The following is a 25195-nucleotide window of genomic DNA, read 5'->3' as shown; positions in this document are numbered from 1 at the left end:
TCTCTCCCATCCATAGGGTTTTCAATGGCTGAGTCTTTGAAAGTAGGCCTAACTTCTGAAATGCCTTTTGGGTGTATTTAAACCATCAACCTTTCAGTTAGTAGCTGAGTGCTTGGCTCTCTGCACCACCTTTAGGGACTCCTAAAGTCCTCTTGGTGGTATGGAATTCTGTCTCCCCACTGGACTGTAAGTTTTTGGTGCTCTGAGATCTCAGCTGGGGCCCCAAGTAGGATCCATGGCTCTGATGGCTTCTGGCACAGATAACACTTGTCCCATGAACGAAGATGGGAGAGGCAGACCTGTGAGCTTCCCATGGACTGAGGACAGTCCTAACAGCCATCACGGATGGAGCTGTGACTCTGTGCTAGCCCGTGTTCTAAGCATTCTGTGTTGAGACTCTCATGCAATCCTTAAATGCTCCTGAAAGTATGTCCTAGAATCATCATCCCCTTTCTACAAGTGAGGACATTGAAGTTCAAAGAGGTTACGTTGCTCAAGGTCTCCAGATGGTAAGTAGTAGAGTCAGATTTCATAACCTCTGTGCTATCTAATCTCTGTGGGTAGGGCTGGGTCAAGGGGTGACTGTGTTGGGCACTTGTTTTTTCTAAAACAAATTCTGGTTTAGAAGGACAAAGCTGATCTGATTGCTGAACTGCAGAAACAACAACATTTATCCAAAGCCCCAGCTTATGAGGGCCTTCCTCCTTGTTAGGAATGGTTCCCAAGGTGTTCCTATGCCTCAGCCCATCAGCACCTTCTGAGCAGGTGTTATCTGGTCCAGGAAGATCTGGGTCCAAGACCACTGTGATGGTTAAGGTTGCATGTCAACTTGGAGGGACCATGGGTCTCAGTGGTTTAGCAGTGATGTGCTGAGGCAATCATCCTCCATGGTGTCATCTGATGGGGTCAGCCAATCAACTGTCAGGGGAATTTCCTTGGGCGTGTGGTCTGCATCCAATATATGGATGGATATTGTAGAAGAGCTCATTCATTTACTCTGGATCCTGCATCATTTGACTTCCAGTTCTTAGGATGCACCAGCCTCTGAAGACTGTGACCCAGCAGTCTGCCGTCTGAACTGCTGATCTTGGACCTGCCAGTCTCTGCAGCTACACAAGTCAAGAGACCCTCCAGCCCGACACCCAATTCACTGAGTTGAGATATGTCAGTGTTTACAACTGCAGGACTCATCCATCTCCTTGAGATAAAGCTCTTTCTTCCTCTCCGAGGGGGCTTCAAAAAGTTCATGGAATTGTTCCATTATTTATTTCCCACAAACTTTTTGAAGCCCCCTCATACACACACACACACACACACACACACACACGTGCTTACTAGTTCTGCTTCTCTAGAGAACCCAGTATAAGACAACCACCCCCAGGCCACAGCAAACATCTATAACATCAAGGGTCAGTGTAATGTTCCCATGTTCAGCCTGCAGAGGGACTTTTACCGTGTTCCCAAGCCAACCACACTAATGAAGCATACCCCTGGACTGTGATGCCTGGGTGTTGGGGACAGATGGAGTGGAGATCTGCGCTGACAAGTCACAAGTGATGATGTGATGCCTGGTGTAGGAAACATGTAGTCCCGGACTTGAGTGTTGGCTTGGACGAGTCACTTAATCTCTCTGAAGCTCAATTTCTGAAATATCAAATGGGCACATATTTGCCAGGACAGGCACTGGAGAGGAACTACAGGTAAAGGGTGGGTCATGTGATAATTAGATTGGGATTGCTGACCTACAAGAAATGGAAATTGTGTATAGTTTCCTTTTCAGAGGTAGAAGTCACCTTCCAGGAGGAGAGCTGAGCTTTCCTGTCAGTGTGCTAGAGTACTGGGCTGGAGTGTTGCTAGGATACCGAGCAGGTTTCAGCAGAGCTTCCAGACTAAGACAGACTAGGATGAAAAGTCTGGCCATTTACTTCCAAAGAGCCATCAATAAAAGCTCTGTGATTACAAAGGGTCTGTCCGTAACTGATCATGGGGATGACACAGGACTAGGTGGGCAGTAGTTTATTTTGTTGTACATGGGGTCACCATGAGTGGCTGGGCAGGGGAGCAGGCCGACTCCATGGCAACTAACTACAGCACATTCATTAGATGCTCAGTTCAGGCAGACACAGTGAGTGTCCTGAACATTCTCTATTCCCTGGAGCTGCAGGCAGGAGCTGGAAGCAGGGTTGAAAGGACAGTCAAGTGTTGTGGGGCTTAATACTAAGGTGACCCCTTCCCTCTCAGAATGCCAGTAAGCTGTTCAGTCCAGGCCATAACAAGAAGAGAAGGGCAGCAGTAGCCAGGGTTGGAAAGGAGGGAGCCCACGTCCAGGTGGTGCCCGGCTACCCACCGTCTCTTCCCGCTGGGCCAAGCTTATCCGGCATAGCCCTGGGTTCCTGGCGGCTCCCGCAGCAAGCCCAAGCTGCCAACTCAGCAGTTTTCCCCCAGCCAGAAGGGCCCCCTCTCTTTCTGAAAGTAATGATTTTCTAAAAATGGATTCCCTCCCCTCCCCCAGCTGCAATTAATCTACTGAACACAAAGTGGCCGCTGGAGGAGGCCCCTGGTGAGTTCGGACCAGCACAAGCGCTTTGATTAATTCAGGGACGATTTACTGGCTGGGCTGGGGGTGGGGGCTTGAGGGTGTAGGCGGGGGTTGGGTGGGGGGGTGGGGTGGTGGCCTATCCGAGACTCCCCCGGGGCAGGGCTCGCCAGGATTCAAGAACCCAGGGACCTCAGCCCCAGCTCTGGGGTCTCCCGCTGGCCTGTGCCCGAGGCCAGGTGATGCTGATAATAAACCATCTTCTTACAGCTGCCATTTTCATGAAGGCTTGGGGGGAGAGCAAATATGGTTATTTTTATCTTAAGAGAAGCCTGGGTAAAGTATGTAGTAGAAGGCAAAATTCACAGGAATTATTGAGGAAAAATAAGACACTTCAGGGCTGGGTTGTTGCTCCTGGTGTAGCTTTGAGCAGTGGCCTCTGCCCTGAGCAGTTTCTTGTCTGTTGTGGGACCTGGTGGGAAAGCTTCAGGTCCCATCTACCCCTTGGGTATCCACCCTGGAAGTAGGAAAAGAATGTCGTAGGGCTGCACGAAACCCTAACGAACAGATAAGAGAATTTCATGTTAAGTGCTATCGAGTCAGCTCCTATTCCTAGCAACCCTGTATAGGATTTCTGACATGCGGCTGGTGGGTTTGAACCTCAAACTTTGCAGTTAGCAGTCCAGTGCTTATCGTATAGTACCACACCAGGACTGCATGGATCGCCTAGAGAATCTCATAGGTAACCATATGAACTCTGCCACGGCAGAGAGCTCTTTGCACATCTTATCCCAGGTGATCCCCACAATGGACTGGGACATGGGTGTTCTGCTTCCCCTCATTTTAGAAGAGATGAAGCTCACCCATGTTACCATGCCAGCAGGTGGCAAAGCCACACTTGGCAGTTCTCCTTAAGTCCACCCTAAGGCTCTTTCTATCCACTGGTTGTGACACTCACCTGTTCTGTCTAAATCAAGAAAACCCAACAGCTGTTGCCATAGAGTCAATTCCTACTCATGGTGACTCGGTATCCGGAGACTAGAATTGCTCTACAGGGTTTTCAGACGCAGGTTGTCAGGCCTTTCTTCTGAGGTGCTCCTGGATGGGTTCACACCACTAACCTTTCCATTAGTAGTTGAGCTTAACCATTTGTACCACCCAAGTCTGTCCAATGAGTTTCAAACTCCACTCCCTCTAGCCAGATCTTTGCAGTAATGAGTGGCCAATGGCAGCCATGCTACCCAACAGCCAGCACTCCTTTGCATTTCCAAGCCTCCTTGGCAGTTTGTTTGGGCCATGTGACTAGTTCTGGCCAATGGGCTGTGAGCGGAACTGCTGTGTGTTACTTCTGGAGGAAAACACTGGAGGACAGGAATCCAGCTCTCTCCTCGGCCACAGGACCTAGAAGATGTTTCGAGATGGTGGGACAGAGCGGAGACAGCCTGGTCCCTGAGTGGCTGCCCTGGAAAGGCACAGGACCCGCAGCAGACTTCCTGAACTGAGGTTTAGGGCTTTGCCAACCCAGAGGAATACCTGGCCTATACTCCACGCTCAGAACCTTGACACAATCTGCCTGACATTCTTCTTTTTATGGAGATTGGTCTTGTGTGTCCAGATCTCCACCCGTTTTAGTTTCTCATAGCACAGACTTAGCTATGGACATATAGTAGGTGTTTGCTTGCTGTACTGAATTGGTTAAGTCTCTTCCATCGGTGTACTAAGGCAGGGTTGGGGAACTTCTGGCCCGCAGGTCATATAAGGCCCACCAAGACAACCACAGTTCCACCCATCACTTTGTTGTTGTTAAGTGCGATCAAGTCAGTTCAGATTTATATTGACCCTGTAAAGGGTTTCCAAGGAGCAGCTGGTAAGTTTGAACCTCTGACCTTGTGGTTCAAACCAACCTTGCAGTCCAGTGCTTTAGGGGTGAGTTAATTCAATGTTTGACCAAATATAGCAAGCTAGTTTTTAAGGTGAGAATTTTTTATGGCCTATAAATGATGTTATAAATTTTGGCTGAAAAAATTACCAGGTTCCCTCCAAGGGCACCATCTTCTCAAGTGGTCCAGAGATGTTCTTTCATGAAAATCTTCCCCTTGCCTACCTTCCATGTCCTATTAGCCCCTTCTCTACCCTCTACTTCAAAGCATCTAGACAGGAGCCACGGTTCCAAGCCAGGCCGGGGACAACTGAGACCCAGCCAATACCAATCTTCTCCCAGGCGTCCTCATTCAGCCCAGAAAATGTTCAAGAGATAGTGTTTAGCGTCAACCAGACACATTCATTAAATCAATCAGAGAGCATTCTCGAAGTATCTCTCCTCTTACCTGCCTTTATTTTTCTTCATACTGCTGTTTGACATTATATGTATTGTATAAGATATATGTTTGACACATTGTATAAGATACACTTGTTGTTGTTATGTGCCGTGGAGTCAGTTCCGACTCATAGCGACCCTGAACAGGGTTTCCAAGGCTGTAAATCTCTATGGGAGCAGAAACCCTCATCTTTTTCCCGCGGAGCAGCTAGTAGTTTCGAACAGCTGACCTTGTGGCTCGCAGCCAGATTCGTAACCACTACGCTACCAGAGCTCCTTATTATAGAGATACATGCTTTACACTTTATTACCATATATTTGCATACAAGAGGCCCACATATAATGTATAGTGGGCATAGGAAAGTAACAAACGAGGGGGTTGTGTGGTTTGTAAAAGCATAGAGCGGGCATGTTATCTGTGGGTTTTTGGTTTGCTCATTGTATGACTCCCCCAGCAGAGTGTAAGCCCCATGGCAGGATTTTGCTCTTTGATCACTGTTATATCCCCAGCAGCTAAAACAGTACCTGGCACATAGCGGGCCCTCAATAAATACTCCTCAAACAAATAAATGTTGAAAAACGAATCAAACTTTCCAAATAGAATATATGCATTTAAGCTACAGGTGAATTCAATTTTCCCAAAGAAAGGATGTCAGTACTTGCTTTATAATATTTGTCAAAATGAAGAGCATTTTCTTATATTTTTTCCCCGAAAGGTAAACGTGAAAATCTAGCTCTGAGTGTAACATCCATCACCACAGTTATAATCACAACAGGCAGCAGTTCTGAGGGCTAATCATGTGCCTCTGGACTGCTAACCACAGGATTGGCAGTTCAAATCCACCAGCCACTCCAAAGGAGAAATATGAGGCTTTCTGTTCCTAAAACTTTGTCTCTCATACTTTGGGCATTTTGACAGGAGGGACCAGTCTCTGGAGAAGAAGATCATGTTTGGTAAGGTGGAGGGTCAGAGAAAAAGAGGAAGACCCCCAGTGAGATGGATTGGCCAAGTGGCAGCATCCATGGGCTCAAGTGTGGTAACAATTGTGAGGTTGGCCCAGGATCGGGCAGTGTTTCGTTCTTCTGTGCATAAGTTCGCTATGAGTCGGTACCGACTCGATGGCACCTAACAACAACAACAACAACAAACATTTCTTGTCACGGACACCTTATAAAGGGTCATTGTGAGTCCGAATTGACTCTATAGCAATGGGTTTGAGTTTTAACTATGTGACTGGTGGTCCCTATGCTCAGCTTCTAACTGAAGGGCTGGAGGTTCTGAGCCACACAGAAGACACTCAAAAGCAAGGTCTGGAAACTCTGGAAACTCAGCCGTTGGAAACCTTTGGGAGCACAGTTCTGCTCTGACACACACAAGGTTGCCGTGAGTTAGAATCGACTCAACAGCAATTGTTGTTGCTGTTTTCCTGGTAACTATGTGGAGTCCTGATGTGGTGCTGTTGAATAAGCACGGGACCACAAGTTTGGTGGTCCAAACTCACCAATGATTTCTCAGCAAACTTTTACAGGGTCATTGTGAGTCAGAACCAGCTCAACAATGTGTAACAGCCACAACAATATGTGGCAGGCACTTTGTGTTGTGTTAAACCCCCTGGTAGCCCTCTGAGACAGGTACAGCTGACCCTTGAACAACAACACATGGGTTTGAACAAGTGCACAGGCCCACTTATGTGCAGATGGTTTTTCAATAAATGCAGATGGCATAAATTTATAGTATCCATCAATACATATAAGGAGCTCTGGTAGCGTAGTGGTTATGAATCGGGCTGCTAACCTCAAGGTCGGCAGTTCAAAACTATCAGCTGCCCCGTGGGAGAAAGATGAGGCTTTCTGCTCCTGTAAAGATTTACAGCCTCGGAAACCCTGTACCAGGGTCGCTATGAATTGGAACCGACTCCACGGTATTTAACAACAACAACCATAAATACATATAATACTGTAAATGTATTTTCCTATGATTTGATTCATGACAGTTTCTCTCTAGTTTACTTTATTGTAAGAATATATACTGTATTCATAGCAACCCTATATAGGATTTTCCAGGAGGGGCTGCTGAGTTTGAACTACTGACCTTGTAATTAGCAGTCCATTGCTCATCCTATAGCACCACACCGGGACCTCCTATAATATATTTTGTTGTCGTTATGTGCCATCGAGTTGGTTCTGACTCATAGTGACCCTATATGGTATAGTTTCTGAGGAGCAGCTGATGAGTTTGAACCACTGACCTTGCAGTTCAAACCGACCTTGAAGTTGAGTACTTACCCAAGGGTGCCACACCAGGACTCCATATAATATATACGTAAGGTACAAAATAATTGTTCATTGACCATCATTGGTAAGACTTTTGTTCAGAAGGCTACAAGTAAATTTTGGGGAGTCAAAAGTTATATGTGCATTTTTCACTGTGCAGAGGGTTGGCGCCCTAGCTCCTGTGTTGTTCAACAGTCAAGGGTACTGATGTTATTCCATTGGTGGCCTGGTGGAGCTAGTAAACTGCCTCGGGCCTCTCAGTGGGGAAGCAGGTCTGAGCTCAGGGGGGCCTGACTCCATAGTCCTTGCTCTGACCTCTAAGTTCCCATGGGAGACTGGCTTCCAAAGGACTCTTTCCTGGCTTCTATCCCTTGAGGCATAGCTACATCTAAAAGCTCAGTTTCCAATTCTGGCCGTGTCTCTGATGGTGAGGTTGTACTGTGCTGTCGGGGACTCATGTCATCAGTGCTAGCTATTCTAATGACACCCTGCAGCCGGAGAAATTACAGTGCCTGGGAGACTCATCCCATAGGTCCTGCCCAGGCGAATTCCAGAGCAGGTGTGCATGTGGGGAGAAGAGAAAGACAAGACTGCCAGCCTTCGGAATGGAATGGTGTGTGGTGGTAATGGGAGAGTGGGGTGGAAATTTTTATTTTATTTATGACATTTGTTTTGGATTTCAAAAATCCTGAAGAACACAACATTAGAAGTAAAAATCACCACTCATCTCATCATTTAAATATATGTCCTCCAATGCCTCTCCCTAGAGGTGCCCGCTGTGGAGGGTTTGAGACCCCTTTTAGAATCTGACCTCTGCCTCTATGTATGCACATATATGATTTTCATGAATGAAACCACGTTATACAGATTGGCCAGCAACCTGGTTAGGTCATTTAGTGGTATATCATGGGCATTTTTGTCCATTAGTTTCCTGGTTGTGTAGTATTGAAGCTTAATTTAAAAGATGCTTTGTGCCACTGTAGGATAAGTACTGGGCCACAAGGTTGTTTTGAACTGCAAGGTCGGCAGTTCAAACTCACGAAAACCCTATACAGGGTCACTGACTCGATGACACTTCACAACAACAGTATTCATTTGGGAGTACGGTGGCTCTGTAGCATAAATACTGGACTTCAAGCCCACCAGCTGCTCTGCTTCATGGGAAAAAGATGAGGCTTTCTATTTCTGCTAAGATTTAAGGCCTCGGAAACCCTATATGGAGTTACTATGAGTCAGTACTGCCTCAGCAGCACTTAATGACAACAGTATTCATTTCTTTCTATTATGCATAGGGTTGCTGTTGCTGTGAGTCTGAATTGACATGATGGCACTCAACAACAACAACAACAGCAACATTCACTTCCATCACCAGTCTGTCAGTTTGTCGTACTGTAGTGACTTATATGTTGTGATGATGCTGGTATTTCACATGCCAGCAGGATCAACCAAAACGGATAGGGTTCAGCAGAGTTTTCTGACTCAAACTAGGAAGAAAGACTTAGCAATCTACTGCTGAAAAGTAGCCAGTGAAAACCGTATGGTTTTGGATTGGATCAGACCAACAACTGTGAAGATGGGAAAGAAGCAGGTCTGGTTCTGCTGGACATGAGGCTGTGATGAGTCAGAGCTGCTTCGCCGGCAGCTCAAAACAAGCATTCATCTAAAAGATCTACCAAGTAACACTGGAGTCCTGGTGTGGCGCTGTGGGCTAATGTGTCAGACTGCAAAGCCATTTGAATCACAAGGTTGGTGGTTCAAGCTTACCGGCTTCTCCTTGGAAACCCTATACAGGATTGCTATGGGTCAGAATCGAGTTGAAGGCTCTTAACAACAACAACCACCAAGTAATACTGAATGGTAATGAAGGCACTGAGCAACTGAACCTCTCTTGTAATGATGTTGTTGTTGTCAAGTGCCGTCGAGTTGATTCTGACCCAAGGAGCAGGTGGTGAGCTTGAACCGCTGACCTTGCAGTTCAAATGGCTTTGCAGCCTGGCGCATTAACCCACAGTGCCACACCAGGACTCCTTGCAATGATGGTGAGGCTATAAATTGGTTTAACTATTTTGGAGAGTATTTTGAACAGTATTCACCAAAAGACATGTACAAGGATATCCATAGCCTATCCATTCATAACAGCTCAAACTGGAAACAACCCAAGTGCTCACCAAAAGTAGAATGTATTTTCTGATGTGTGGTGTATTTGTGGAATACCACGCAGCAATGGGAAAGAAAGAGTAACAACTACATGGAAAAGCAGGGTAATTTTCATACTCATAATGTTTTACCAAAGATGCCAAATTTCCTCCCCGCCCCACCAATACACACACAATACACTGTATGATTCCATTTATATAAAGTTCACAAACAGGCAAAATAAATCTGTGGTGGTAGAACTCAAGAAGGGGGTTAAGAGAGGAATTTCTGGGTGCTGGTGATGTTCTGCCTTTTGATCCAGGGGCTGGTTATTGTTGGAGGATGTTCAGTTTGTGAAAATTCTGAGCTGTATACACTTAAAGCTTTGAAAACTTTTCTGTACATGTGTTAGACTCCAGTGCATGGTTTTTTTGTTTTGTTTTTAAAGGTGTCATAGACTGGGATTTTAAAATCTCAGGAACAAAGATAGCAGAGTGAGCCGCGTCTTGGAGAGCCGGCCTCGGGGTCCAGGAACTGCTGGCTTGGACAGTCGAGTGCGTCTGATGGACTATGGGGCTTCTTCACCATAAGCATGTTGTCATTGGCCTTTCGGCACTTTTATATTTTCTTTATCTTAAAGAGAACAAAAGTCTGAACTCAGGACTTGGACAGCATTTCTCTGCTGTCTCATGGAGTAGGTAGTCCTTCTTGAATCCAGCCACTGTCCTGCTCTTCAGATGTGGATCTCTCTTCTCTAAGTTTACTTCCAGGATTTGGAATGGAAAAGGACACTTTTCTTTTTTTGTTCCACCTCTCGGATTTGACACAGAGGTGCTCTAAGATGCAACCATCATGCAACTTTTCTGAAGGAAGGATCAACGGACGTGTGTCCTCTGCTACTGTTCACTTAATTGTAAATAAATTGTTTTGAAAACTGAAGTCTGAAGTTAATTTGAAACACATGCTTTGATGGTGGTATTTGTGCATTTGTTGCCTTTTGTTCCACACAAAATAAGACTAAATAAATAGTAAGTATAGATGGAAGAAAAAAAAAAGTTCATGAGTGACCATCTAAGGTGCAACTATTAGTCTCTCCCTGTCCAGAGGAAAGAAAAGTGAAGACAATTGAAGACGCTTAGAAACAATTAGTCCCAAGAACTAATGGACCATATGAACATCAGTCTCCACAACCTTGAGACCAGAAGAGCTAGATAATGCCAGTTCTGGTGTGGCACTGTAGGATAATGCACTGGACCACAAGGTTGGTTTGAACTACAAGGTCATTAGCTCAACTCACCAGCTGCTCCTTGGAAACCCTAAACAGGGTTGCTATGAGTCAGAACCGATTTGATGGCACTTAACAACAACAATCATGACCAACTGCTCCGAAAGAGTTCACATTAGAAGGTCCTGGATAGAGTGGGAAAAAAATGTGGAACAAAACACAAAATCATAAAAAAAAGGTCAGGCTTACTGGTCAGATAGAGGCTGATGGAAGTTAGAGACTGTGGTTCCTGGTCATCCTTCAGGTCTGGAACTGACCCTATAACCCAATTTCCAGACAAGCAATAGATAGGAATGGGGGTGGGGGGAGACTACAACACTAGTAAGGTGCACACACTCTAGAATGGTCAACCGTTCAAAATCAAAAGGGCAGCATCTACCTAAGGAAAAAAATTCAGAAGGGTGGGGAAAGAAGGCGGAATGGAAACAAGAATCACAAGGAGGAAGTGGGGTTAAGTGATGTTCTATTGAGATGATTGTATTCGAGGTGAAATGAAGTGTCTGATTTGCTGAATGTAACTTGGATGGGATGCTCTGTGACCTGTCCCTCAATTCACAATGAAAAGTTTATTTAAGAAAGGAGTCTGTGTTCTCATAAAGGCTGAGGAGACTCTCAAAGAGCCTTGTGGATGGGCAGCTGTCAAAGTGGTGATGTTTCTGGGATTCTACATAGATCCTTGTGTGGCTCAAGCAGTTGGAGTTGGCTGGTAACATAAACGACCCCACTGCTTCACAGAAGAAAGGCCTGGTGAACTGTTTCTATAAAGTTTACAGCCAAGAAAACCCGATGGAGCAGCTCTACCCTATGGCACATTGGGTCACCACAAATTTGGAATTAACTTGATGGTAACATTTTAAAAAAAGAAAAAAAATGTGGTTTAGGTAATATGACAACAATGATGACAACAACTACTAAGTGTTACTATGAGTAACATTTCTTGTGTACTTACCAAGTGCCAAGGCATTGCGCTATGTGCTTTGTATGCACCCCTCATTTAATGCTTTGAAAACCCCCTAAGTGTACTTATTGGAGTCCTGGTGTGGCATTGTGGGTTAATGTGCTGGACTGCAAAGTCGGTTTGAATCGCAAGGTCAGCGGTTCAAACTCACTAGCTGCTCTTTGGAAACCTGATACAGGGTCGCTATGAGTCAGAACCGACTCAACGGCACTTAACAACAACATGTTGTAGTTATTAGTCTGGATAGATAATCATCTCTCCTCTCCCTCAGCTTTTCCTGCATGTGCTTTTCTTCCCTTGGACTGGACGATCCCTTCCTTGGCATACCTGCCACACCTCAGTTCGTGCTGCCTCATCCTCCAGCCTGAACACTTCCAGGGCCTCCTGGTCATCTCTCTGCCTCCATCCTCCCAGCTGCAGCCAGAAAGCCCTTTGTAATACCAGCTCTGAGTTATTTTGTTTGTAAAAACTGCACACTTCCACCTTTCCACACCTTTGCAAAGGCTTGTGAACCTGGAACACATCCCACCCAGCTTTCTCTGAGGAAATCCACCTCTCCCTTTAATACGCAGCTCAAACATCTCCTCCTCCAACAAGCTGTCCAGCCGCTCCTGTTAGAATGAATCATGTCCTCCAGAACTTTCTATGACCCTGTCTCCTAATCCTCTTGTCTGTCATGGGAAATCAGAACGAGGAGTCAACTAACCCAGCCCAGGTCCTGTCACCAACTAGCTGAATAGCATGTCACCTCAGCTCACCCATGGCACACACATGGAGAGGAACCTGATTTTGTTCAACACCCACCATGTGTCGGACCCTGTGCTAAGGACATCACTTACATGCCTTACCCTAAGACCCCTTCAGCAGTGCCATTCTGTGCACGTGGTCACTTTCAGTAGTCTGGCTGGAAAAGGAATGGGCAAGGACATGGAGGTGGGGAAAGACAATCAAGAGCTTGCTTCCTATTGTTGTTGATTTACCTACATGTCATCTGGTTTGAGTCTTGAGTATGGCTTAAGATACCTGCATTCCCAGCATTCCTTGCAACCAAGTATCAGCATGTGACCTGGGGTTGGCCTGCCTGATGCCCCCACTCTGGTCTCAGTGTCATCGGCAGGAGGATCCTTCCTGTGGTGGGCAGTGGCAGTTCCTGGGGCACACCAGAGTCTGCACAGGGCATGGTGTCCAGTAGTGCTGTCAGGGTCGTCGGGGCCTCAGTTGTGGTGTCTGTATGACTTTGTCAGCTTCTCATGGTGTGGAGCCTGTGGGGTTGACTCACCATAGGTTCTATGACTTGCATAGGATCCTGCTGTACTTTTCTTTTGTCCTAACCCCAGCAAGAATTGCTTTCTGTAGTTTGTGACTAGGAAGACTGACTGTGGACAGAGGTGGGTGGTGGTAGGGAGAGGAAGGCTGGGAGTCTCCACTCCTTCTGGTGTCATGTGGACATGGCTCCCCAACAGGCAGAGGCTGCACAGAAGCCTCTGGATAGAATGTTCTAGGCAATGTTCCCTCCATCATGAGAGTGAGCCAGCTTTAAACCAGCGCCACCCTTCAGAGAAGCACAGGGCCGAGACCCCCAAGGTCAGAAGACCTGAGTTCTTACCTCTGTGCTGCAAGTAACTCCCCTCTCTGGCCTTGGTGCCCTTGCCCTGAGCTTCAGCATGTGGGCTGATGGGCTTGGAGCTTGTTCCAGCTCTGGTGTTTGTAGTACTGCCCCTGTGCTCAGCTGCTTCTGCTCCCACCTGCCCCAACCAGGCCCACTGAAATCCCATGAACTGTTGACAGTAGGCTACGGGACCTGTGACTGGTGGGTTTTGTTAGGAGGTACAGGGTGGGATCTGGGTGACAGCAGACTCCATCTCCTTAGGTTCTGGGCCATGCTTAGTAATCTTTTCCTGGGAAGGGGAGAAGAGGCCTGTGGAAAGGGAGGCCCGGCAGTGGCCCTGAGGCAGCCAGCAGGCACATTCTGGGAAGCTACCCCCGGAACCAAGCCCCTCACAGGAGGCCCCGTCTCCAGCCCGTTTCCCTTGAACTGGAGCCAGGCGGTCCTCACACATTACTCATTGACTCACTGGCTGGACGGCCCTGGCCTAGGGCCAAGGCAAACAGGCCTCCAGCCTGCCCGGGAGCTGGTCTGTGTGCTTGAGAGGGGAGGAGGCACCCAGGCCCTGGCCCTGCCACAGACTACCCCCTGCCGCCCACCTGTGCCCTTCTACCGGCCCTGCCCAGCCTGACCGAAGGGTCTGGCAGTCTCTGTGCAGCTGGCATTGTCAGTGCCCCTTGTATTCCTAGGCCTCACCAGGCCCTGCCACAGACTGGCCCCCAGGGACAGCGCAGGAGGAGGGAGCCATGGCCCTGCCCTCCAGGGCTCTGGGTCTGGGTATCAGGACAGGAAAGCCAACCCAGAGTGACGAACGGTGGCAGGGACGCCCATCAAGGCTGCATTTGAAGGAAGGCAGGAAAGGGCTAGACCACACGGATCAGAAGACTTCCTGGAGGAGGTGGGGGAAGAGATGGTGGTTTGTACAGTGGGTGTGGGTCTCAGGATGGCATGGGCCTGAAGAAGGGGGTGGACTGGGGGTGGAACTAAGGTGTGTAGGGGTGGTGGTGTGCTGTGGAGTCGGTTCCAACTCATCACAACTCTGCATAGGGTTTCCAAGGCTATAAATCTTTATGGGAGTAGAAAGCCTCATCTTTCTCCCATGATAGTTTCGAACTGCTGATCATGAGATTAGCAGCCCGACTCATAACCACTTCGCTACGAGAGCTTCTTGTTGTTGTTATTAAGTGCCATTGAGTCGATTCTGACCCATAGCAACCCTGTATAGGGTTTCCAAGGAGCAGCTGGTGAGCTTGAACCACTGACCTTTCAGTTTAAACGACTTTGCAGTCAACGCATTAGCCCACAGTGCTGCACCAGGACTCCCCAGAGCGCCTTAGAAAGAGAAAAATAATCTGTCAGGAGGACAAAGCCCTGGGCAGACACAGTCAGCCTTTGTCCAGGTCCGTCTCCATCCATACCCACCCGCCCATCCACCTATGCATAGATCCATTCAAACAGCAAATAACTATGAGGCTAAATAAATATTTGCTTAAATATATGGAGAAGTGGTGATCTGGAGAACCCTGTCTCTACCCTCAAGAAACTTATTGTCTTGTGAAACTAAAAATACAAAATTCTAAATGATGAGAAGTACCATCAAGACAAAGTTAGGGTCCCAGGAGAGAAAAGGAGGGGAGAAAGACTATGTTCTCTTAAATCAGACTGCTGCATGATCCTGGATAATAAACTGACCTCTCTGTGCCTCAGTTTCAGAATCTGTAAAATGAGAAGAATCATAGTGCCTGTCTTATAGGCCACCACCACTCATCCGTCTGTGGTGGCTTCTGAGTTGCTGTGATGCTTGAAACTATGCCCCTGATGTTCCAAATACCAGCAGGGTCACCATGGGGGACTGGTTTTAGCAGAGCTTTCAGACTAAGATTAGAAAGAAGGAAAGGTCCATTTCTGCAAAGTTAACCCTGAAAATCTTATGAATAGCAGTGAAATTCACATCTTGGCTAATATAGCACCAGAATATGAACCTTTCAGACTGGAAGGCAATCAAAATGTGACTTGGGAAGAGCTGCCTCCTCAAAGTAGTGTTGACCTTAACAACATAGATGGAATAAAGCTTTGGGGACCTTCACCTGCTGATGTGGCACAACTCAGAATGAAAAGAATCAGCTGCAAGCATCCATTAATAACTGGAATGTGGAATGTAAGAAGTATGAAGCTAGGAAAACTGAAAGCTGTAAAAAGTGAAATGGAACACATAAACATTGATAGCCTAGACATTAGTGAGCTAAAATGGACTGATATTGGCCCTTTGAATCAGACAATTTGTCAGCTATGAAGTAAATAACAAATGGAAGAGGAATGGCATCACATTCATCATTAAAATGAACATTCCAAGATCTATCCTGAAGTACCATGCTGTGTGATAGGATAATATCCATATGCTTACAAGGAAGATCAGTTAATACAACCATTATTCAAATTCATGCATCAGTCACTAATGCCAAAGATGAGGAAATGAAAGATTTTGCCAACTCTTCCAGTATGAAATTGATCAAACATGCAATAAAAATGCATTGATAATTGCTGGTGATTTTGGGTGACAAAGTTGGAAACAAAGAAGGATCATAGCTGGATAATACGGCCTTGGTGATAGAAACGTCAGCGATCTCATGATTGAATTTTGTAAGATCAATGACTTATTTACTGAAAATAGCCTTTTTCCAACAATATATCCACATGGATCTCACTGGATAGAATGCACTGGAGTCAAATCAACTATATCTGTGTAAAGAGATGATGAAGAAGCTCAATATCAATCAACAAGGCCAAAGGCTGATTGAAGCACAGACTTCCAAATGCTCATCTGCCAATTTAAGCTGAAGCTGGAGAGAATTAGCACATGTCCACAAAAGCCAAGATACGACCTTTAGCATATTCCATCTGAATTTAGAGATCATCTCAAGAATAGGTTTGATACATTGAACACTAGTGATTGAAGACCAGAAAAGGTGTGGGATACTATTGTGGACATCATACGTGAACAAAGTAAAAGGTCATTAAAAGGACAGCAAAGAAAGAAAAGGCCTAAATGGATGTCAGCAGAGACTCTGAAACTTGATCTTGAATCTGGAATAGCTAAAGTGAAAGGAAGAGATGATGAAGTAAAAGAGCTGAACAGAAAACTTCAAAGGGTGCCTCGAGAAGGCCAAGTTAAGCATTATAATGAAACTTGCAAAGACCTGGAGTTGGAAAATCAAAGGGGAAGAACAGGCTCAGCATTTCTCAAGCTGACAGAACTGAAGCAAATATTCCAGCCTCAGGTTGCAATATTGTAGGGTCTGACTTTTTGTGTGGTGCTGCTGGTTAATGCGGTAAACTGCAAAGTCAGTTTGGGCCGTAAAGGCTGGCAGTTCCAACTCACCAGGGGTACAGGGTCGCTATGAGTCGGATCCCAACTTGACGGCACTTAGTGACAACAACAATGTGCAAAGACCAGGGGGTTAGAAAACCAAAAGGGAAGAACACACTCAGACTAAGGTACATCTGACTTAATCCATGGTACTTTCAATAGCCTCATATGCATGTGAAAGTTGAACACTGAATAAGGAAGACCATAGATGAATTGATGCATTTACGTTATGGTGTTGGAGAAGAGTATTAAAAGTACCATGGACTTCCAGAAGAACAAACAAATATGTGTTGGGAGAAGTACAGCCAGAATAAACTGCTCCTTAGAAGCCAAGTTGGCTCTCATACTCTGGGCATATTATCAGGAGGGACTAGTCCTTGGAGAAGGACATGCTGTTTGGTAAAGCAGAGGGTCAGCAAACAAGAGTAAGACCCCCAGTGAGATGGATTGGCACACTGGAAGCAGCAATGGGTTTAAGCACAACAATGGTGAAGATATTTTGTTCTGTTGTGCACAGGATCACTGTGGGTCGCATCCAATTCAATGGCACCTAAAAACAACAACAGCAACATGGGCACAGTATTCAACAAAGTAGGAAGCATCCAGAGAAGATGCAAAGAATATATACAAAGTCACTGTATCAAAAAGAATTGGTCGATGTTCGAACATTGCCAGATATAGCTTATGATCAAAAAGCAATGATAGTGAAGGAAGAAGTCCAAACTACACTGAAGGCATTGCTGGAAAACAGGCTTCAGGAATTGATAGAAAACCAATTGAAAGGTTTCAACAAAAGCATGTAGCTGGAGGTGCTCATTCATTTATGCCAAGAAATTTGGAAGACAACCATTTGGCCCTTTGACTGGAAGAGATCCATATGTATACCATTTCCAAAGAAAGATGATCCAACAAAACACAAAAATTATCAAGCAATAACATTACTATTACACACAAGTGAAATTTGCTGGAGATAATTCAAAAACCGTTTCATCAGTATATCAAAATTCAAGCTGGATTCAGAGAGGATATGAAGTGAGGGATATCATTGCTGACGGCATATGGATCTCAGGTGAAAACAGAGAATACCAGAAAGATTTCTATCTGTGTTTCATTGACTATGCAAAGACATTTATTGTGTACATTGCAACAATTATGATAACATTACAAAAAATGGGAAATTCCAGAACACTTCATTGTGTTCATGCAGAACCTGTACATAGACCAAGAGGCAGTTGTTTGAACAAAAACCAGGGGATGATGACTTAAATCAGGAAAGGTATGTATCAGGGCTACATCCTATGACCTTACTTATTAGATCCGTGTGTTGATCTGAGAACTTGGACTATATGAAGAACATGGTATCAGGTTGGGAGGAAGATTCATTAATTAACAGCCTGTGATATACAGATGACACAACCTTGTTTGCTAAAAGTGAAGAGGATTTGAAGCACTTACTGATGAAGGTCAAAGGCTATAGATTTCAATGTGGACAATACCTCAAGAAAACACAAAAATCCTCACAACTTGACCAGCAAGCAATATGCTAATAAACGAAGACAAGATTGAAGTTGTCATTTTACTCGAATGCACAATCAAAGTCCATAGAAACTGCAGTCAGGAAATCAAATGATGTATTGCATTGGGCAATTCTGCTGCAAAAGATTTCTTTAAAGTGTTAAAAAACAAAATTGAAGACTAAGGTGTGTCTGTCCCAACCATGGTATTTATTTTCAATGGTAGCTTCATATGTATATGAAAGCTAGCCAATTAATACATAAGATAGAAAGAGAACTGATGTCTTTGAATTCTGGTGTGGACAAAGAATATTAAACTCACTGTGGATTGTCAGAACACACAGATCTGTTTTAGAAGAAGTAGAGTCAGAATGCTCTGTATAATTGAGATGGCAAGACTTCATCTCGCATACTTTGGACATGTTATCAGGAGGGATCAGTCCCTGGAGAAGGACATCATGCTTGGTCAAGTAAAGGGTCATTGAAAAAGAGAAAGACCCTCCATGAGCTTAATCGACAGTGGCTGCAATAATGGGTTAAAAAAATTAACCATTGTGAGGATGGGGCAGGGTCAGACAGGATTTCATTCTGCTGTGCACCTAACAATAACGCCTTATATTGTTAGGAATCAGTTCTGACTTTAGTGACCCTATGCACAACAGAATGAAACACTACCTAGTTCTGTGCTAGCATCACAATGGTTGTTAATTCTGAGCCTGTTATTCCATCTTGATGGTCTTCCTCTTTTTTGCCCACCTTCTGCTTTTCCAAGCATGATGCCCTTTTCCAGATCGAAGTATGAGAGACAAAGTCTTGTCATCCTCACTTCTAAGCATTGTGATCGAATTTCTTCCAAGACAGATTTGTTGGTTCTTCTGGCAGTCCATGTTACTTTCAATATTCTTCTCCAACACCATAATTTAAATGCATCAGTTCTTCTGGGTTTCTTCCTTATTTATTCTCCAACGTTCACATGCATACGAGGCAGTTAAAAATACCAAAGCTTGGGTCAGGCACACTTTAATTCTCAAACTGACATTTTTGCTCTTTAAAACTTTAAAGAAGTCTTGCAGCAAATTTGCCTAATGCAATATGTCATTTGATTTCTTGATTGCAGCTTCCATGAGCATTGATTTTGAATCTAAATTCTTTTGACAACTTCATTCTTTTGCCCATTTATCTTGATGTTATTTATTGGCCCAGTTGTGAGGATTTTTTTTTCTTTCTTAACATTGAGGTGCAATCCATACTGAAGGCTATATCATCTTTGATATTTATCAGTATTTCGAGTCCTCTTCCCTTCCAGCAAGCAAGATTGCATCATCTGCATATCGCAGGTTGTCAAAGACTTTTCCTCCAATCCTAATGCCACACTCTTCTTTATATAATCCTGTTTCTTGGATTATTTGCTATACATAAAGATTAAATAAGTTTGGTGAAATGATACAAACCTGGCAAACACCTTTACTGTCTCTTGATCTATGCACAGGTTCCTCATGAGCACAGTTAAGTGTTCTAGAATACCCATTCTTCACATTGTTATCCATGGTTTGTTATGGTCCACAAAGTCAAATGCCTTTGCATAGTCAATAAAGTACAAGTAGACATCTTTCTGGTATTCTCTGCTTTTAATCAAGCTTCATCTGATGTCAGCAATGATATCCCTCCTTCCATGTCCTCTTCTGAATCTGGTGTGAATTTCTGATAGCTTCCTGTCACTGTACTGCTGTAACAGTTTTTAATTATCTTCAGCAAAATTTTACTTGCAATGTGGTATTAATGATATTGTTTGATGATTTCCACATTCCGCTGGGTCACCTTTCTTTGGAATGGGCAAAAATAGAGATAGCTTTCAGTCAATTGGCCAGGTAACTGTCTAGCAAATTTCTTATCATAGATGAGTAAGTGCCTCCAGCCATGCATCAGTGTGTTGAAAGATTTCAATGTATATTCTGTCAATTCCTGTAGCTTTGTTTTTGCCAATGTCTTTAGTGTAGCTTGGGCTTCTTCGTTAATATTATCAGTTTTTATCATATGGTACCTCTTGAAATGACTGAACCTTGACTAATTCTTTTTTGTTTGTTTTTTTTAAATTTTTATTGTGAATTGAGTGATAGTTTACATGGGAGAACTTCAGCTTTACATTCATTCCAACGTATTTCGTTTTAGTGCAATGATTTCAATCCCCTCTATGCATTATCATTCAACAGCATTTGCTTCTAATCCCTCTGGGTTTTTTTTGTTTTGTTTTGTTTTGTTTTTTTGTTTTTGATGTACACCGAAGCACTCAGGAATATATAACCATTCAAACAACCAAAGGGTATACCCTGCACGCCAGTCCCCCAGCCACCACCACACAGCCCCTCTCCCTCCTTGAGTGTAGAGTCCCCAGCCATTCCATCTCTCCCTGTCATCGTCTCTGCCTCCATCTCTGCTTGTCTCGATAGGGTCCCCCCACTCCGCTCTTCTCCCTTGATGTCGACCAATTATTTTTGATAGAGTGAATCTGTGTACTCCTTCCATCTTCTTCTTTTTTTTTTCTGTTTCAAAGTTTATTTGATATTCTTCTATCTTCTTTTGCATCTTCCTGCGTCATTCAATATTTTGCCCATGTTGTTGTTATTGTTAAGTGCTGTTGAGTCAGTTCTGACACATAACCACCCTACACAGGGTTTCCAAGGAGTGGCTGGTAAGCTTGCCCACTGACTTTGCAGTTCAAATTGACCTTGCAGTCCAGCACATTAACCCATTATAGCACCACACCATTGTTGTTGCCGTTAAGTACTGTCGAGTCAATGCTGACCCATAGCGACCCTGTATAGGGTTTCCAAGGAGCAGCTGGTGAGCTTGAACCACCAACCTTGCAGTTCAAACAACTTTGCTGTCTGAAGATTAGCCCACAGCGCCACATCAGGACTCCAGCACCATAGAAGCCTTCAATACAGTAACCTGAAGTGTGAACTTTTTTATTCAGTTCTTTCAGCTTGAGAAATGCTGAACATGTTTTTTGTTTTATTTTGATTTAACATATGGGTGGCATAGTTTCTAGCATCACAGCGACACACGAGTCACTACAGTACAACAAACTGGCAGATGAGTAGTGGATAACACCTTCTAGTGTTGTCCATTTATTTAAAAATAAAACAAAATTTTAATTGTTTTTTAGATGAAAGTTGATACCACAAATTTGTTTCCCATTGAACAATTCACATATAAATTGTTCCCTGACATTGATTGCTAACCTTACAATGTATCAGCACTCTTTCCGCTTCCACCCTACCTTCCTCATTTCCCGCTCTTCAGTCTTCCTGCCTATCTTTGCCTTCTTACCTTTGCTTTGGGGCAAATGTTACCTGTTTGGTTTTGTATCATTGATTGTTCTAAGGAGTTGTGCATTAACTTTTAACCAAATGCTTCTTGCGTTCAGGACTCCTAGAGATGCTGGGATATAGCAATGAGCACATACACAGTCAGGATGAATAAGATGAAATAGGTAAAGTACAATAAATGCACTACACTCACTCCTCACTTACAGACATGGTAAGATTCCAAAGACCAGGTCATTCTGTGAAAATTGTACAAAAATGGAGGATGACCTAATCAGACCACAAGATGGAAGATGAGTACATCTTTACTGGCAAATCTCACCATTACATAACTGCCAAATTTCACCATTACATAACCGCCAAATTTCACCATTACACAACCGCCAAATTTCACCATTATATAACCGCCAAATCTTACCTTTACATAACTGCCAAACTTCACCATTACATAACTGTCAAATTTCACCATTACATAACTGCCAAATCTCACCATTGCATAACTGCCAAACCACAGAGATTTAGGGCCCAACCGAGCTGACACATAACTTCCCAGCCTGTGTTACTCTTGCCTTGTGCCTCAGCATTCATTGCTACCAGATGTATGTTGTTAATTCAAATCGTTGGATAGTAGACTTTACTATGGTCATAAGTTTGAAATGTTGGCTAATGAGAGAGTCCATAGTGAAGAGTAGGCGTATTTGTTGTTGCTTTGCCCCTCCTTTGAAGCATATACTTAGAGGGCTTCCAGCAGAGGCGGGAGGAGGCTGCTTAACTTCAGAGCTAGAAGTCTTGTAGGTTGGTGATATATTGGGAAGCAGCTGGAAGACCTGACCTTTTGCCAGGGGAAGTCGACTGCTCTCTCTGGGTGGCTAAGACTCTAGGGAGCCTGAGGGAGCTGTTGCCCGAAATCGGCAGTCTTGGGCCATAGTCTGAGAGTGGCTCAGTGGAGGGATCCTGTGGAAGGATCTAGTGCAGACCTCATGGGATGGGCCAGTTTTAGTTCTCTAGTACTGTAATAGCAGAAATACTACAAGTGGATGGCTCTAACAATGAAATTTACTTGCTCACAGTTTAGGAGACTAACGTTCCGGGTACCGGCTCTAGGGGAAGGCGTCATTCTCTGTCAGCTCTAGAAGAAGGTCCTTGTCTCCTTAGCTCATGCTTCCTGGTTCCTTGGAAATCTCCATATGTCTTGGCATCTATCTTACCCCATCTCTGCTCCCTTGCTTGCTTGTTTAATGTCTTTTATATCTCAAAAGAGATTGACTCAAAACACACCCTACACTAATCTTGTCTTATTAACATAACAAAGACAACCCATTCCCTAGTGAGATTATAAACACAGGTGTGTTGTTGTTGTTAGTGTTACTGAGGACTGAGTTCAGACTCATAGTGACCCTGTATAGAGGTTCTGAGGAGCAGCTGGTGAGTTTGAACCACCTACCTTGCTGTTCCCACCACTTGTCTGTTACTTTGTCAAGCTGTGGTAGCTTATGAGTTGCTGTGATTCTGAGAGCTATGCCACCAATATTTTAAATACCAGGTCAATGGGTCAGTCTTTATTGCACTGCTTCTAAGATTCAACTGTAACTTGGACCTCAAGGTCCTAAACGCTCAGAAGGCTGGTTATGGTGCGGCTGTGGTACACAATGTGAATCCCAATGAACTTCTGACATGATGTGGAATAGTGAGGAAATTCAGCAGCTGATCTGGATCCTGTCTGTGTTTATTAGAGAGAGGAGTTCCGAGTACCTGCACCTCCTCTTTGTCTACAAGAAAGGGGCTCGAGCATTGCTGGTTCCAGACAATAGCTTCCCCTTAGGCTATTACCTCATCCCCTTCACAGGGATTGTGGGACTCTTGGTTTTGGCAATCGGAGCAGTGATGATAGTTTGTTGTATCCAGCACCGGAAGCAGCTCCAGTGGAATCGACTGACCAAAGAGCAACTGAAACAGATTCCTACACATGACTATCAGAAAGGAGAGCAGTACGATGTCTGTGCCATCTACACATGACTATCAGAAAGGAGAGCAGTACGATGTCTGTGCCATCTACACATGACTATCAGAAAGGAGAGCAGTACGATGTCTGTGCCATCTGCCTCGATGAGGATGAGGACAAGCTGAGAGAGCTCCCTTGTGCTCATGCCTACCACTGCTGTTGTGTGGACCCTGGCTCACTCAGACTTGGAAGACCTGTCCCATCTGTAAGCAACCTGTTCATTGGGGCCCTGGTGAAGCTGAGGAAGAAGAAACTGAGGGGCAAGAGGAGGGTGATGAAGGGGAGTCAAGGGACCACCCTGCCTCAGAATGGACCCCACTCCTAGGCTCCAGTCTCACACTCCCTACTTCATTTGGCTCCTTAGCACCAGTGTCCCTTGTTTTTCTTGGGCCCATCCCAGATGCCTCACACTCTCCTTCCCCCTCTTCTTCAGCTGTCATCCTGGTCTAATACTCATTCCTTCCCACCACTGGTGACCTATTTGCACAACCCCTACTCCCTCTGGTCTTGTGTTGGGGGTTTGGGGTTATTCCAGCCCCAGGTTTCTCATTTACCCAACCCCACTCTTTTTAGGGTATTTGGGAGTGGGGAACAAAGGGACTGGGTCTCCTTACTTCTCGGGTTAATAAAATTGTTTTTCTGGGACAAAAAAACAAAATGAGCTTCCAGACGAACTTCCAGACGAAGACAGACTAGGAAGAAGGAATGATGAACTACGTCTGAATGTTTAGTCACTAAAAACCTTATGGATAGCAGAGAAACATCGTCAGATATAGTGCCAGAAAATGAGTCCCTCAGATTGGAAGGCACTCAAAATGTGACTGGGGAAGAGCTGCCTCCTCAAAGTAGAGTTGACCATGATGCTGTGAATGGAGTAAAGCCCATGGGAGAAAATCACGCAGGACCTTCATTTCCTGATGGGGCACAACTCAAAATGAAGAGAAACAGCCGCAAACATCCATTGAAAATTGGAACATGGAATGTACGAAGTATGAATCTGGGAAAATTGGAAGTTGTCAAAAATGAAATGGAGCACATAAACATAGATATCTTAGGCATTGTTGTTGTTGTTGTTAAGTGCCATCAAGTCGGTTCCGACCCATAGGGACCCTGTATAGGGTTTCCAAGGAGACGCTGATGAGCTTGAACTGCCAACCTTGCAGTTCAAATGGCTTTGCAGTCTGGTGCATTAACCCACAGTAGCACACCAGGACTCCTTAGGCATTAGTGAGCTGAAATGGACTGGTATTGGCCATTTTGATTCTGAGACCACATGGTTTACTACGCCAGCAATGACAAATTGAAGAGGAATGGTATTGCATTCATTGTCAAAAAGAACATATCCAGATCAGTCATGAGTTACAACACTATCTGTGATAGGAAAATATCCATGCGCCTACAGGGAAGACCAGTTAATACCACTATTATTCCAATTTACACACCAACTACTGAAGCAAGTGAGGATGAAATAGAAGAATTCTACCAACTTCCTCACTTTGAAATCAATCAAACATCCAATCAAGATGTATTGATCATTACTGGTGATTGGAATGCAAAGCTTGGGAGCAAAAAGGATCAGTAGTTGGAAAATATTGCTTTGGTGATAGAAATGATGCTGGAGAACGCATGATAGAGTTCTGTAAAACCAATGATTTGTTCATTTCAAATACCTTCTTTAGACAGCATAAGAGACAACTATACACTTGGACCTCACTAGACGGAATACATAGAAATCAAATTGACTATATCTGTGGAAAGAAACGATGGAAAAATTCCGTATCATCAGTCAAAACAAGGCCAGGGGCAGACTGTGGAACAGACCATCAATTACTCATATGCAAATTCAAACTGAAGCTGAAGAAAATGAAAACAAG

The 25195-nt window shown here is 44.5% G+C and overlaps 1 pseudogene; it reads left to right on the top strand.

The window, feature by feature from the left end:
• Positions 1 to 23771, top strand: part of LOC102818840 — a 25638-nt pseudogene extending 1867 nt beyond the window's left edge.
• Positions 23772 to 25195: the final 1424 nt, after the last annotated feature.

The sequence above is a fragment of the Chrysochloris asiatica genome, unplaced genomic scaffold (assembly GCF_000296735.1).
Source record: "Chrysochloris asiatica unplaced genomic scaffold, ChrAsi1.0 scaffold00021, whole genome shotgun sequence".
In the NCBI taxonomy this organism is placed as follows: Eukaryota; Metazoa; Chordata; class Mammalia; order Afrosoricida; family Chrysochloridae; genus Chrysochloris; species Chrysochloris asiatica.
The sequence above is the reverse complement of the archived record's forward strand: the minus strand, read 5'-3'. Positions and strand labels throughout refer to the sequence as shown.